The 16,316-nt window shown below is 49.1% G+C and overlaps 1 protein-coding gene and 1 non-coding gene across 14 annotated transcripts in view; both read right to left on the minus strand.

Annotated features, from left to right (window-relative positions):
- The window catches only part of Kcnma1 (potassium calcium-activated channel subfamily M alpha 1), a 699,737-nt gene that overhangs the window by 521,891 nt on the left and 161,530 nt on the right, over positions 1–16,316 (minus strand). The window lies entirely within an intron of this gene.
- On the minus strand, positions 9,742–9,814 carry Trnak-cuu (transfer RNA lysine (anticodon CUU)). Its single transcript has one exon. It is a non-coding gene; the product is annotated as a tRNA-Lys (tRNA).

Below are 16,316 nucleotides of genomic sequence, written 5' to 3' on the forward strand. Positions count from 1 at the left end.
CCACAGCCTCCTCTGGTTGGGTTACTAGGGAAACAAGGGACCAGTGGGATCGCCAAAGCCTGGGTACCCACAGTCCTCATAAAGACCATCTGGGATCTCAAAACTTCACGGGGATGATTAATCTACAAAGCAGAATCTTGGAATCTCTGTTCTGTCTGCGGGAACAGCTCTTGGCAGACACGGAGAGAGCTTTGAAATCCAAGTTTCTCAGGCAACCGAGCAAAGACAGCTCCCCGCTTATCACCGGAGAGAGAACAAAGACAGGAAAGGGGGCTCCATGGCCTTCTAACCTCTCTGGACTGCAGAAGCGCCCAGCCATGGTCACTGAGCACATGGACACATGAGCACGTGGCTCTTAAGGTGGGAATGTGAGAATGTCTGTAAAGATGAGTTGGATGGCCACGACTCTCCTGCCTTCCAGGGGGCCTGTCATGGCTGGCCCAGGGTAAGCTTGCTGGTGTAGGAGGTTGTGGAGGTTCACCCCTGCCTGATGGAGGCAGGGACTGAGGCTATCCTGATCCAGCCTCCTCAGCCTCCACACACCGGCTGTGTCTCTGCTATAGGAGGCCTAGCAACATTTTCTGGGCTCCATCACTAGACGACAGTAGCCACCCCCCACCTGTATTCATAACAATGAAAATGTCTCTGGAAATTATGAACTGTCCCCTAGGAAGCAAAACCATCACTGCTTTAGAAGCCCCCTCCCAGCCCCCCAAGCCTAGCCTCACAATTGCCAATGATCATGTGAAGCCCCCTCCCAGCCCCCCAAGCCTAGCCTCACAATTGCCAATGATCATGTGAACCAGGAGCTCAACAGCCATGGCTATGGCAGTGTCCTGTCACCTAGGTATGATCTGGTGATTTCCACATATGTTGCAGTTCACATGTGAAAGGCACCCATAGACTTGACTGTTTCTATGCACAGTTCTCAGGGGGTGACCTGTTTTGGAGGACTGTGGAGCCCGTAGGAGGAAGACTCTCACTAGAAGAAGTGGATCACTCAGGTCTCGTTGCCTGGACCCACATCTCGCCCTGTCTCACTGCTTCATGACTGCTGGTGCGATGTGACCGGCCATGTTGCCATTCTGCTACCATCCCCCTTCTCTGCCACGATGGGTTGTTTCCCATCCTGAAGAATGAGCCAAAATAAAACCTCTCATTCCTCAAATCTTTCTATCAATTATTTTAGTCACAGTAGAGAGAAAAGTAATTAACGTGCTACGTGAATATGCCAACAGCTCTGGAAAGTTCTAAGAAAGAAGACTCTGTGTCATGACTTTGTTTAGCCTCGCATTTTACATAGTTTCACAAACAAGGCCCAATCCTAATATTTATTTCTAATATTTATTTCTATTTTTCAATGGTGATAGTTCTTCAAATGCTATGTTATGGCATCTTAGATAAATGTAATATACCAGGCCACCCAACTTTCTCACTGACCAGTGAACTTACAAAATATAAGACAGACTTGAAGGTCCCGTTCACAGATGCATAGCAAAGCTGTGCCTAGAACTCCTAGTCCATCTCCTCCTCTTACCCAGAAGACTTGTGTGTAGGCCATAGCACTCAGGGTGCAAGAATTTGTCTTCCCAGAGCCACAGCACAGTTCTGCTCAGTAACAAAAGCATTCTACAGACTGCCCCGGGGAGCATACAGAGCGGGCGTCTTGCATGGGCACTATGAAGAGGCGCTGACTATGGTACCAGCCAAAGGAGGCTCCAGGGATTTTAGCCACTCACAGTTCACCCTTGCACAGCTCTCCTGACAATCTAAGAGTAATTCTCATGAGCCATCGTCTTCTTATGGTTACAATACGCCTTTGTGTCAGTGCTGGCAATTAAGTCTGAAGGAAGTAATAAACTGTCAGGCAACAAAGGCCGAGCCTTGCCTGTCAACCTGTCTTGATTATAATTCACAGATCATCAATAGCATAACCGGTCCTCCTCATTTCTTGGGTCATATCCCAGGCTGTTGAGTCACATGCCTTTTCCAGCAGCAGCTCTGTAACCCCTGGCATGTCCACTGTCCTCCCCTGTGGTTATAGCAGTCTGAGGAATGAGACTGGTTTTCTAATTGAAACCAGCTTTGTCTGATGTCTGCCTTCAATGATGGCACATCAAGGTGCACGCTCTGACATTCTGGCCCAGACAGCACACGGTGACTTCTTATTTACTGTCCTAATGGTTTCAGGAGCCAACATATGGCAGTGAAAAAGCCACAGACGGGCTTTCATGCTCAGACTGCAGAACAGGACAATAACAGTCTGAGAAGGAAACAAACCAAACAATGTAACAGTCTCTGATTCTGCAAAGACGTTGGTCTATAATCAAACCTCCAAGCTTCAGTGCCGTAAGGATCCTCTTTCAGCCCTGGGGAGGACAACAGTGTCCCATGAGGCCCCTTTAACTTTCCAGGCAGGAAGATATAAGGATACAAGAAACACAAAGGGTACGAGTCACTGGGCTGGCTGGCATAGCTTTCCTGGTTTACCTGGTTCGAGCCAGGCCACAGAGCAGAGGAGATGACCAGTACTAGCTCATCACTAAGCAGAGGCTGAATGCTCTGTGGCCAGAGAACAGCAGTCCACAGCACATGCAGCAGCGAATGGTAGTGACTTGCAGGTTTTGTGGAGTCTGTGTTGCAAGGCAAGAAAAAAAAAAAAAAAAAAAAGACAAAGGATAGATGCTGGGGCTGTGACTCTGAGCCAGGGACTAGAAGGCTCACAGCAAGATACACTGCTAGCGTATCAGGCTCAGAACAATGTCCTCACTCCTTCTTCTGTTGCTCCTCTCTGTTGGGGGATGGTCTGACTGGCACCTCTCCTCTCCACACCTTCAGGTGACTAGTGCTAGGCAATACCAAAGGACAGGCCAGAGGGACTTTGTCTCCCTGGTAGCTGATGGCCATGAACAAACCCCAGATCACTGTATTGCATTCTTTCACTCAGCTGGCTTGTACTGACCTGCGCTAGGCACTAGGTAGTTGCTGGAGACCCAAACAAGAGGGCCTGGACCCATCAACTGCTGTTCTGTTGTGGCACCCACCTGAAACCTCAAAACACAGCAGTGACAGCCATGCATATGTGAGATTCACAGCTGCTTCGAGATCACTTCAGACTTAGAGATTTGTCCAAAATGCAGCCTATGCGTGGGCCATGTGTGTCTGGGTGCAGCTAATAGCTCATGGAAAACATTACAGGATGCTCTTGTGGTTAATTTGATAGCACAGTTCTCAAGCAAGAACTTTATGGATGGCAAAGACATGTGGCAACATCAGGACTGGGGCACAGACTGGAGAGATAGCTCAGTGGTTAAGGGGCCTTGTTAGGTCCAGCTCCTAACATCCATGTCACTCACAACTGCCTGTAATTCCAGCCCCAGGAGCTCTGATGGCCTCTGCCAGATTCCACAGACACCCATGCGCATGTGGCATAAACACCCAGAGACAAACATAAACTTAATAAAAATAAAATGCTCTTTTAAGGAAAAGTTGGGAAACACCTCCTAGAGCCATTTCACGCCAGGGACCAAACCTGCCTCCTGAACTCGGGAGGTTGGCTCCAACGGGCACCCTCAAGTCATTCCACCCAAATATGAGAAAACAAAATTCCAGAAAAGGCAAAGTCAGATACACATGACGTGGGCAGAACGCAGTGCCAAGGTCACCACCAGAAAACTCGGGATCCCTGACTTTGACCCACAGTCATTTTGACAGTCACTTTTTCTAGGATGTTCAGAGATAATTCACAAAATAAAAAGTTAACTGATGTACTCCGATGCAAAACGACCACTGGCATAAACCCAGTAAGAGAGCTACAAGGAGCCAAAGGGGAGCGGCAGGGGCATCGAGAACAGAATGACTGCAGGGATCAAGGGAGGATCTGGGAAGTGTCAAGGCCAGAGGTGAATCAGAGATGAGGGAGACAAGACCTCAGGAAACCTCTGTCAGCTCCAAGCAGGAAGAACAGCATCACCGTCCACAGAAGAGGAGGAACAGAAGTGAAACCTTCCCATGCTCAAGCTGGGAAGCTGGTAGGCGATTAGGCAGTGGTCACAATGTCTGCTTTCATGTCACATGATCTGAGTCATATTAGGCTATCATATGTCCCCTCCGTGTGAACCTGCCCCAAATGACCCCTCTTCCAAAGTGGAGTACGCCTGCCTGTGGGCTGATTCCTTGGGTTATCGTGAACTCTAGAGCAAAAACTTACATGGGAAGACAATGAACATCTGTAGGCTTGAAGCAAATGGTAAATAATTTGCCCAGCAAAATGTTGTCAACGTGTCGCAGCCCCCAAGTTCTCCCTTTCTTACACCATACACAGAACTCATAGCCATGGTCACCAGTGGGCGCACGCGTCCTGCAGCGTCAGTCACGGGAGGCTCTGAACACATACCCAAGCTGGTCCAATACCTTTGTTGACCATGAGAGGGAGGAACATATGGTCAGGGATGGCCCAGAGGCCTAGTTCTCACCTTCTGGAGCAAGTTCCCTGAGCTGGCTAGTTTTATGTCAACTTGACATAAGCTAGGGTCTTTTGGGAAGAGGAAACCTCGGGTGAGGAAAATGTCCTCACCAATTGGCCTGTAGAGGAGCCTGTGGCGTTTTCTAGATTGATGTGAGAAGGCCCAGCTCATCTCTGTAGGCCTTTGCATCATGGGTGCTATAAGAAACCAGGCTGAGACAATCATGAGGAGCAGCCAGTTAGCAGTGTCCTCCATAGCCTTTGCATCAGCTGCTGTCTCCAGGTCTCTGACTTGTTTGAGCTCTTGGCCTGACCTCCCTCAGTGATGGACTGTGATGTAGAACTGTGAGCTGAAATAAACCCTTTCCTCTCCATGCTGCTTTCGGTCTCACAGCAATGGAAACCCTGACAAACACTGCCTACGGAGGAACTGCTTTGATATCACATGCTCTGAGTGACATTAGGCTATAATGTCTCATGGACATAATATTGACTAGCATGCTTTAGGGGCAAACTGGGCCCCCGTGGATACCCCTTTTTCTGGGCAGATGGAATAGCATCAGAACTGAAAGGTACATGTGCTAGAGTGACAGCGGTCATCAAGAGGCCCTCTTCTCACGTAACTGGACCCTTACCCACCCCAAGGGGAAGCAGGTTTACCTGTGTGCTCTGTGACCCATCTCAGCACAAATCCACACTCAGCTTGGGAAAAAGAAGCCATAGCTTGTTAGCTCTTTTATGGTCAGTGATGTTCTGCTTTGTTCCCCCACCACACACAAATGTACCTCGAAGTTCAGGCCTTATTAATCTCTGTTCCACCCTTGACATTGACCCCTTTCAGCTTCTATGGGGATACATCCTGCCCCGAGTGGACCCCCAGGCCCAGGATATGCTGTTGAACACCATAGTCAATAAGTAAAAGCACGGCCAGCACGCAGGCTCAGTGGGAGAGGCGCGGTCTAGCAGAAGGTCCCAGCCACTTGTTATTTGTTGCCAGGGGGCTCAGAAATGGAGTCTAAATCAGTGGAGTTTGGTTTAATCCGAAGGACTTAGTGTCTCCTTCATCTACCCTTCATCTGCTCCCCTCTCACAGGTCCTACGCTCTCTGCCTGCCACCTGCACTACTAACTACCTGGCCTTGTTTGTGAAACAGGCTCACTTTGCTGTAGAAGATACCGTTTACTGAAAGTTTCTTGCACTGCCGTAGGTGAAGGCAGAGTCAATATGTTATTTGAAAAGGGAAGGAGGTGTTAGCAAGGTGCTCTAGACAATGGAGAGGCTTGCTGCTGAACCTGGTGACCCAAGCGTGACCCCTGGGACGCATGCATCCTCTGGTTGGGACTTGCAGGTGCCCATACACACTCATATGCACACATTTATACACACAAAGTAAATGCATTTCATTATCCTTTAAAAAAAAAAGAATAGTCTTCAAAATAAGCACAACTCAGAGGAGAAGCAGGTTGGTTGCTTCAGCTAGATGTCACTACTGGCTGGCAAAGGGCCCTCGCTGGAGGCCGGCTCTCTGTTCTAAGAGGGGGGAAGGAGCCAGAAGTTCAAAAGGGAGTGGGGAAAAAATGAGAACAGAACCATCTCTTCCTCACTGCTCAAACTCTAGTCCCTAGATGGCACGCCCTGCAGTGTGTACCTCAAGAAACCATGAACCCTAAACAAACGCTGCCATTTCCCTAAATATCCAGATCTATACCACAAGTTCATGACCTCCTGTCAAAACAAGCCAAGCGCGCCCACAAGAAGGAAGGCTGCCTGTGGGAGTCAGCTTTCAGAGGACAGAAGAGGGTTCTGTGACCGAGATCACAGCCTTCCATCCTCCGTTGGACGGTGGGGTCAAGAACTGTGAAAACAAAGAGGCTGCGCGGAGCTTGGGCCTCACGAGAGCTGAGGCAATGCAGTGAGGCCCATGAGGGGGCGCACGCCTTCACACCAGCTCTTGGCAGGCAGAGGCAGACTCTCCGTGAGTCTGAAGCCACACTGGTCTCCACATTGGATTCTAGGACAGCAAAAACTACATAGTGAGACTCTGTATCAAAAAAAAAAAAAAAAAAAAAAAAAAAAAATCAGCAAAATAGAGGCTAGCTGGGTGTGCAGCACAGGCGAGAGGCCAACCTGAGCTACCTAAGCAAGATTGCCTCCAAAAAACCAAAGATGAAAACAACAACCAAAAAGAATTTAAAAAAAAAAAAAAAAAACAATAGAGGTCAGTAGAGGTCCACTGGCACAGAACACATCTAAGCTGTGAAACAATGAACCTGAGCCCCAGGGGGGCCCTCTGCCCTGCCAGAGGCCTGCAGGAGCCAAGGCCAGCACAGAGCCCCAAAGCCTGACTTCGCAACCAGCACCCTAGCCCTACCTCTCCATCCATACCCAACTCACATCCATTTCCCCAACGGCCCTGGTACAGATGAGCTAGGAAAGATGCACTAGGCTAACCTCCAGACTTTCCTGGTCAAAAACCTTACACAAAGATTCTTCACCTTCCCGAAGCAATGCACTGTGGTCTGAGCTGACCCAGGACACTTGAGCATCTGTTAACAAATTGTTCACTACTTTGCAGAATCTCAGACTTTAAAGGAAACTTGCTGGGACCTGAAGAAACCCCAGTTCTGCCCCACTGGGTTACCAGGCTGCCTGTTAGCTCCTCCAATCACACTGTCTCATTCAATTGCCCCACCCTACCCCCAAGCAAGATTAAGAATCTCCATTCTACAGAACAGGGGGAAAATGGACACAGAGAAGAGACCTTGCTGAAGGTCACACAGCCACCACAGCACTCAGAACTGGGGCTGCTTATAGCAGCATATGGCATGACCTTCCCAGGAAGGGCCCTTGGCATTCTATCATCATCCTGTGCTCAAGTCCGTCCTCAGGAGCACGTGCTGCAGCTGTTTGCCGAAATGAGCACACATAAATGCTGAGATGGTCACAGCTGTCCTGTGCTACATCCAGCGCAGTGGGGCGACCACATGCAATTTAGTTTATGTTTTAGGAGGGAGGAAAAAAAAGAGAACTTCAAAGGCTCCCACTACAAAGAAATGATATGTTTAAAGAAATGAGAATGCTAATTACTGAGACTACTGCCCACTGACTACACACAGCACAGCACCAGCACACCACACTTCTGGTGTGTGTGTGTGTGTGTGTGTGTGTACACGCGTGTGTACATGTGTGCGTGTCTCCAGCTTATTTCTTGAGACAGTCCATCACTAAACCAGGAGGATTTCACTATTTTTGCCTGCTGGTCCTGTAAGTCTTGAGGATCCACTGCCTCAATCAGCTCCACTGTGCTTAGGTTCCAGACTGGTGCCCTCATAACACACACACACACACACACACACACAGAGAGAGAGAGAGAGAGAGACAGAGACAGAGACAGAGACAGAGACAGAGACAGACAGAGAGACAGAGACAGAGAGACAGAGAGACACAGAGACAGAGACAGACAGACAGACACACACACACAGAGACAGAAATGCCAGAACTCTGGAAGTGACTACATAACACTAATTACTGTGTGTCAGAGGTACTGACAGAAAACTACCTCGAAGAAATAGGCTAGATGGTGCTGAGATTCTTGGCACCTGCCTCCCGACTTACAGGCACTGATTTTTTGTTTTTGTTTTGCTTTAGGAGGGCAAAGTGGCATTATGCCCACCTTACTATCAATAGCGCTTTCTCCAAACCCTGCCTCCAGGAGTTGCCACCTTTTAGCCCAGCAGACAGTGGCTCGGTGCCCGTGCTGAGCTGGGCTGGGTCTGGATGGAGCACATCTGGGTATCTTGAGAGACTGCACTTTTGAGAAGCCAGGCCCAAGAATGAGACAGGAACAAATGACGAAATTTCCGTTCCTTTGTCCTCAAGGACACTGCACTCACAGAGTGCAGTATGTGTAGTTTCTAACAGGTCATGAGAAAGTTATTCAAGCATTCAAAAGTAGCTTTTGCTCCAGGCCTCAGGCCTAGTGAACACCTGCCGGTAAGACTGGGCCTGGGAGAACTGTTATGGTGGTGGGCCCTGCTGTACACATGCTCTAGTGTGTTTAGCCTCCTTCTGGCTGAGGGAGATACCTGAAGTTTTCATGTGGGATTGCATAGAAGTTGGTACATGTGACATTAAGGGAACCAGCAAACACAATATGACAGTCCACAAGGTTATACCCAGGAGGAAATGTTTTGTAAATGCTATTTATAATCTTTCTGTTAAAAGAAGAAGAAGAAGAAGAAGAAGAAGAAGAAGAAGAAGAAGAAGAAGAAGAAGAAACCAATGGGAAGACATGAACCATGTGCATTAGCACAAGGCTCTCCCAGCCCACCCGCTTCCTCCCATTAGCCAGGCACCGACCCTGCACAGCCACCATATGGCCCACCAGCTCTGCAGCACCTTCAGTCCTGGACCGCCTGAGTGGCTTAATTATTGGGTGGCTATAAATAGAAGCACCGGACAACACACTTTGTTCTCCGTTTAGAAAACAAAGCCAAGAACCCCATTTACCCATCTTCCCTCCTCTTAAGCCACTGAGCTCCAGATACCCTGGATCTGCCTAGTCCTCATTCCTGGCTTCAGTGGCAGTGCTTGGTGGTGGGGGTCGCTCACGTTTGTTACAATGGGTGGGCTTCAGAGCATAGACCCCGCGGGGGAGTCTTGAAAAGTCCATGTACTTTAAGGGGTTAAGATCTTCCAAGAATGCCCAACTTTTCTGACATTGTAGTACTGACCTTTGACCTTGTGGTCTACAAATGTGCTGGGCAATACTTCTGGTCATCTTCAGCCATAGGTTCTACATGTGTGATTCCAGTCTCTCTCCCTCATCACCTGTGGGAAGGACTGTAAGCTTTGTCACAGGTAAAAACAGTCTTGGTGGGCTTTACTCTTAGACACACCTTAGTTTAACCTTAAGATAGACTGGGTAGAGCCATCCTGGGCCTAAAATTCAAAAAACAGACCTGAGGACTCCATCTGGACTATTGTTTTTCTAATTGACCCTCAATGAGAAAAGGAGACCACCCTTCGCACGTGAGACAGGCAGGCGGAGAGGAGGGGCAGCAAGTTCAAACCGGGCTTGAGCACACGTGGATTGGAAGGAGGATCATCAAACAGGCCAGACCAGCATGCAGGCCAGAGACACCAAGGGACCCATCCCATGAAATGGATACCAGAAGGTTCACCCTTTTTTCCCTTTAACCTTTTTTTCCCTCTTGTGTAAGCTAGTTGGGTTGTATAATAAAGTTTAATTGTTAAGAAACAGAGCCAATAAGTGGCACCCAACGTGGGGCCCAAACCCATGACCCTGAGATTAAGAGTCTCATGCTCTACCGACTGAGCTAGCAGGGTACATGGATGTCCTGCTGTCCCCACTCCTAGGCTGTTCTCCTCATCCATGTCCATCCCAACAAGGACACAGCTCTGAACATAAATGAGCCTGGTACAGCTTCCAGCCAGGAAGCCTTAGGAAAGCATTTTCCCTGCTCAGTGTCTCTGTTCCCTCATCGGGTCAATAGATACAGTACTCTGGCCTCCTGATATGGCTTATGAGGACCAGCTGGGAGGCAGAGCAAGACAGTCAAGGGTGCTACAAAGGTCTGGCACATATCACGTGCTCACTAAGGAGTGTTACAGGTGGCTTTTACTTGGGTCCATGGAATTCCCAGTATCCTAGATGCATGGGCCCAGCATACATATGCTGCTAAGCCACTGCTCTTTCTCCCTCTTCCCTGACCCCCCTCTCCCCGAGAGAACCAGGCAGGTGACTTCACAGGTTCACACACTGGACCGATGTACCTGAGACTTTGGCATGAATATGAATATGTTTCCCTGAGCATCAGATACAAGCTGCTTATCTCTGCCATCGGCCTCAGGAGTCCTCATTGTACACAAGTGACCAAGACATGAAGCCTGTCTTCTTACTTCATGTTTGTTTTTCTGATACCATGATTACTCAGTCACGTGATACAGTGGCAATGACATGATATGAGACTGGGGAGAGATGATTCCATATTGATAGGCAGCTCTGTGAGTAAAGAATCCCCTGGGGCCCCTAAAACCGCACTCGGGAGCCAGACTGGCTCCCCAGGGAAGTGGACTAGGGTATTCTCAGGGGTCCAAGCCTCTTTTCCGGAAGGATGGCTTTGTCCACACAGGCTTCTGGGTTCTGCCTGGAGGTAGCAGACTAGGTTTTGTCATCTTGAAGCCCATGTCTGGGCAGACTGAGTTGATCACAGACCTTCACCAGATCCACCATGAAGCCCCCATGGGCGGTGGTGATGATCCGAAATTATTCTCCTTAGACTTCAGCTGGATCAGGCCTCGCCAAGACCACTGAGGTGGGTGAGATGGGGCCAGAAAAGAGAGCAGCATCCCTTCCTGAGAGGCAAGACCTTAGAGTATAGAGGGATCAGCCCAACCTGGTCCTACACGGTTCTCAGATGTGACACCAAAGGTGTGCACTTGGAATCAGAAGCCAAAGGCCAAATCTTTCTGTGCCACTCCTTGGCTGAGAGAAAACCAGGACCCCTGTACCCTCTCTGAGCCTCGGTTTATTTGTCTGAGAAATAATAAGCAGTAAAAATGTCTTCTGCAAGAGACTGTCTTGAGACCAGGCAACATAGGGTGGTAACAAGCGTAAGTATCATAGTTCACTTGCTCGGGCCAGCACTTGCCAGCGTGCCCAATTACTGGGATGACTTATTCAGACTCCTGCGTGGGGAAAGGCTCAGTGCTGAGACTAACCTGAAGCTCCTCAGGAATAAATTCTCCAAGGAAGAGCAGCATGGGGCAAAAGGATAAGGGGAGGTGGGGGGGGGGGCGGGATGTGCTTTCTCTGCAGAAGCTGCAGGCAGCAGATGAAGTACAGTGTAGGTGACCAAGCAGCCAGATCCCTAAATAGCAACTAATCACTGTGATTGGAATTAATAATGAAGCTGCACCTGCTAGCTGACTCGAAGCTCCCCTTAATTTGCCACCTGGCAACTATATTCACTGTCTTACCCATGGATCTCTGAGCTGTAAATGCCAGGATGTCATGCACTACACCTCACTAGTCATTGGTGCCCAAATGCTCTATCCCAGGCTCTCAGAACTATGGATGTCACCCCTAAACTGCCCAGGCACACCCTCCCTACACACACACAGCTTAGGACTTTTGTCCTGGTGGGCTCTGGGGGCAGCTAGGCAGCCTTCTGTGTCAGGAAATGCTCCACCAAGCAAGTGTAGAAATGGGCCTATAGTTCCTTCCTCCATGCCATGATCAAGGGCAAGACAAGGCCTGCTGAAGGACAAAGGGATGATCTTTCTTGAAAGGCCAGAAGGGTCACCAGCAGCATTACACAGAGCAATTTCAGCAAATTGTGCTCATTGAGGGAAGTGTGTGTGTGTGTGTGTGTGTGTGTGTGTGTGTGTGTGTGCGTGTGCATCAATCTCAGGTATCATTCCTCAGGATCTGTTGACCTTGGTTTGTTTGTTTGTTTGTTTGTTTGTTTGGCACTAGGTCTCCCCACTGATCCCTGGGCCTTGCTGATTAGACTAAGTTTGCTAATTCATCAGCCAGGGATCTTCCTGTCTCTGCTTCCCTACCATGAGGATCACATGCCTGCCACTGTGCCCAGAGTTTTAAAGGGGTGCTGGGGATTGAACTCAGGTCCTATTGCTTGCACAGCAAACACTTTACTGGCTGAGCCATCTCCCCAGCTCCTATTAAGAGAAGCTCCACAACCCAACACTTAGGGTGGAGGAATAGTTATGGAAGCCTTTCAGAGTTCCTTATAGGACTCACCATACCTCAGCAGCCAGAGAGAGGTAATGAGGACAAGACCCAAAGCCCAGCCCCCACCCAGGTACCAGGTGGCAGTCAGCAGCCAGCCACCTGGCTCGGTGGGTGCTGATCATAACTAACAGGAAATTCAGTCACACCAGGAACCTGCTTACTGTCCACAGATGTCACCAGGGACATCAGTCAAGGCTTAGGAAGGCCAGCCCGTGGGGTTACTCTATCCCTCCTCTTTCGTCACATCCCAAAATACCACGATGACAATCAAGCCAGGGCCTGTGAGGACACACAGAGAAAAAACCCAGCTGCATGTGACAGGAACTCAAGGTGTGGCCCATGTCTGGCGAGAGACACTGTGGGTAAGAGAGTAAAAGGAGTAGAGGCAGCAGAAATGAATGGGAACCCGTGGGGAAGTGGGCCAGACACTGAGTAAGGCTGATGGCAGGGTCCAGACTACATGCCCCAAGTGGTGAGGCCTCTGTTTGCTGTGCCCTTGGAACTTCTCATGCCCAGAGAGTCTAAAAAGGGAACCTTGGAATCTGGAGAGGCAGAACAGCCACTGGCTGTGAAGACGAGAGCCCTGAAGCATTTTGAGGGTGTGCCTTTCAGACTGGCCAGCCCGTCATCTCTTGAGTGGCTACGTGAGCCCCAGCACAGGAAGGAGTCCAGATGTCAGCCATAGGGACCAAGCGGCCTCCCAAGCCTAAAGCTCCCTGTGCCCACCTCTGAAGAAAAATGAATAGCTGGGACCTATGGGTTCTAAAGGCCCTGGTCAGCTGCCCTGAAGGTTACTCCAGCCTTCTCCAGAAGCCGTCATTTCTTAGAAACCCAGACTCCATGAAAAGAGGCAGATGTTATGCCCAGCTGTCCAAGGCAAGTTCGCTGGAGGACAAGGTCACTGTAAGTCACTTGGAAGGCACATCACAGGTTGGTTGGATTTCCTGTAAGGGCTGGGGATGACCAACTTCTGAGGTCGTTTGGGAGGCAAACTACTAAAGGTATCCAAGGAAGTGGCTCTGGCCACCTCCCAGTGGGACAGTGTCCCGGCCATGTCCTCCCTGTAATGCTCTGCACGTTGGCTCTCACTTCTCTGCTCTTTCCCACCTCCACACCCTTGCTCAATGTTCTGCCCAACAGGAAGATTGCCCTGCCTTCTTGCCTCTCTGCCTTCTTGTCTCCAGGGCTCTTACATGGCCCATAGGATCCTAAAGCAAAGTGTGCATGGACATGAGCAGGCCCCGTCCCCTACACGAGAATCTGAGGCCCAGTTTCAAGCTGTAGGTCAGCAGGAAGCCCCTGACAGTGTCAGGCTCAGCTACATGAGAGTGGCTTCACTTAAAGTCACCTTCCTACGACAGGAAATCCGGTGAGTGGCTGAAGAAGGGTACAGAGACCTACATACTGTAGCCCCAAAAGATCAATGTCACTGCGAGGATTCACCCCAGGGATGCCTCTGGGTACTGAATCTCTTGGGTATTGACACCCCAATAAACTCAGCTTGCGTTTCTGGATAACCTGGTGTGCACCACACCCAGTCCTTTGATTCACCCACAGGTGGTGCTGAACTGGCCTTTGATAACAAGCACGTGGAGGTCCCTCTTGGTAGAGACCAGAGGCCAGGGACATGGAAACTGTAGACCCTGGCCCCGCTGGTTCCTGAAGCATGAAAAGCACACGAGGAGACACTTCCTCTAGGATGTCTCTGATCCTGGGTTCCAGGACAGTGGCTTATGGGTGACAGCTTAGCCCTTTATTCCCTGCCAGGCTAGCCTCAGTGATATTTCTCTCTTCAGTAGCACATAGCACTGCTGGTCACAGCATCAACCAGCAGCACGACAGTACTGTAAATACAAAAAAGGTTATAGGCAGACCTGTGATTAAAACAACCCAGGCCCTAGGGCTGCTGAAGATGCTTGCAGAGCTGATAACAGCATCCACAGTGGGGCTCAAGGTCTCACGGCCAGAGTTTTGAGCAGGCTATTGTTGCAAAGGGCTACTTAACAAGTACTCATCCAACTGGGATTTATCTTGTCTAGGTCTTTTTTTTCTTCTGAGCTCAAAGTTCTCAGCAATAGAAAATATGAGATGCATTTGTCCCCAGGGGGCTGACAAGAAGCTGGCTAGTCAAAGAGGTAGGAAAAACAGAAGAAGATGGCTCACAGGTTTACCTAGAGCCCATAAGCTAGCTCTACAGGTAGCTCACAAGCAAAGCTTGCAGACTTCAGCTTTTCAAGAAGCAACACTGGTTTTTACAAGCTTACAGCGTGGCGCCTCTATTGGCTCAGATCTTAAAGTGACCTTGCAAAGAAGAGCTAGCATCGATAAGGAAGATAGCTGTTTCCTAGCACAACTTAAACCTGAGTTTTAAGACTGCACATTATAGCACAGGCAACTGGTCAGTCAACAACGGGGTGATGCCCGCCAGGGGCCAGGCCCTCTGTCCACACTCACTTTATTCTCAGGGCAAAAAGCAAGTGTGGCCATGTTTACTTCTGGAAGGAGGAAACCACTGCTGGGTGGGCAGCTGACTAAGCCAGAGACACAAAGAGGGGCAGCAGCCGCTGACCTTGAGCTCATGACCCTCTCCCTGCTTTGGCTCTAACGCAGGTTTCTTCTGGGAAGAAAGGAGGCATCTACCTTCCTCCTGTATGCCTCCATATTACTCAAATGTTTTGTAACAGCAGGGGCAGGCTTCCCCACACAATTCCATAAAGCTTCAAAACAGCTGAAATAACTCAGAAGTAAGAGAAATATCCCTGTTCTACAGAATAAGAAGAAAAAAAAAAGTGTCACAGCTTGACAGTATCCACCCACAGCGGTACAGTTTCTAGCCTTTGCCATGAGACTTGCATTTCTAGAAATCTATCCAGAAAAAAAGAAGCAGAGGTAGACAAAGGAATGTGAGTGGGGTGTGTGTGTACACGCTCGTATGTGTGTGTGTGTGTGTGCGTGTGTGTACATTCATGCCAAGTATCTTAATCCTGCCCAAAATGTTACTTAATAACATTATGAAAACATGCTGTTAATACTAAAATGAAAAACTTTATTGCCTAACAATAACAACAAACAAATGAAGAGTGACAGGAGGGGAGGGGGGGATGGCAGGGATAGAGTACTGATGATTCTTTTGGGGGGGGGTGGTTAAGACAGGGTTTCTCTGTATAGCCTTGGTTTTGGCTGTCCTGGACTCCCTGCCTCTGCCTCCCTGAGCACTGGGGTTATAGGCAAAGGCCACTGCACCTGGCTTGATGATTCTTAAATACTTTCTGAAACAGTTGCAATGGGGTGGTGTGATTCTCACAGGCTTCTGTGCTTCAAAATAATAAAGTAGGGACCAAGGGGAATGGCTCACTGGGTAAGATCACTTGCTGTGCAAACAAGAGGACCTGAGTTCAAATTCTCAACCCCTGTCTAAAAAGCCAAGCATGGCCACACATATGCCTTGTACTACCACCATTGGTGGGTAGAGCCTGGGAGCTCAGTAGCCAACTAGCCTGGCTGAAAGAGGAAACTTCTAGTTCACAGGGAGACAGACCCCGCCTTAAAGGAATAATGTAGAGAAATTGAGGAAAACACCTAACATCCTCTTCTGGCTTTCACATGGACATGTGCAAGTGTATACACACACACACACACACACACACACACACACACGTGTACATACCCACACATGCATATGCCCACACACACACACATACAAACACGCACACACACACACACACACACACACACAAGTATCGAGTAGAGCCTGAATGCACAGCTCAGAGGTAAAGTGATTTCTTACCTAGTATACATGGAGCCTTGGATAAGAGCAGAAAAATCAAAATAAACAAACAGAGGGAACAAATAGGCTGCTATTGGTGCGGAAACACGCTGGCTGGTACACACTCCCCGTCCCGTAAGCACACAGAGGATGCACAAGAAGCCTGTATGTCTGCAGAGAGGTTGTGAGGGCTGAGGGGAGCGGACAGAAAACGCTCACTGCTTATATTGTTATTGATCATTTACTTGTCACTCCAACTACTTTGTTTTTTTTTTTTTTTAAGTTTTACATAATATTGTCAACTCGTG

This window comes from Acomys russatus, chromosome 3 (assembly GCF_903995435.1).
Source record: "Acomys russatus chromosome 3, mAcoRus1.1, whole genome shotgun sequence".
Taxonomy (NCBI): Eukaryota; Metazoa; Chordata; class Mammalia; order Rodentia; family Muridae; genus Acomys; species Acomys russatus.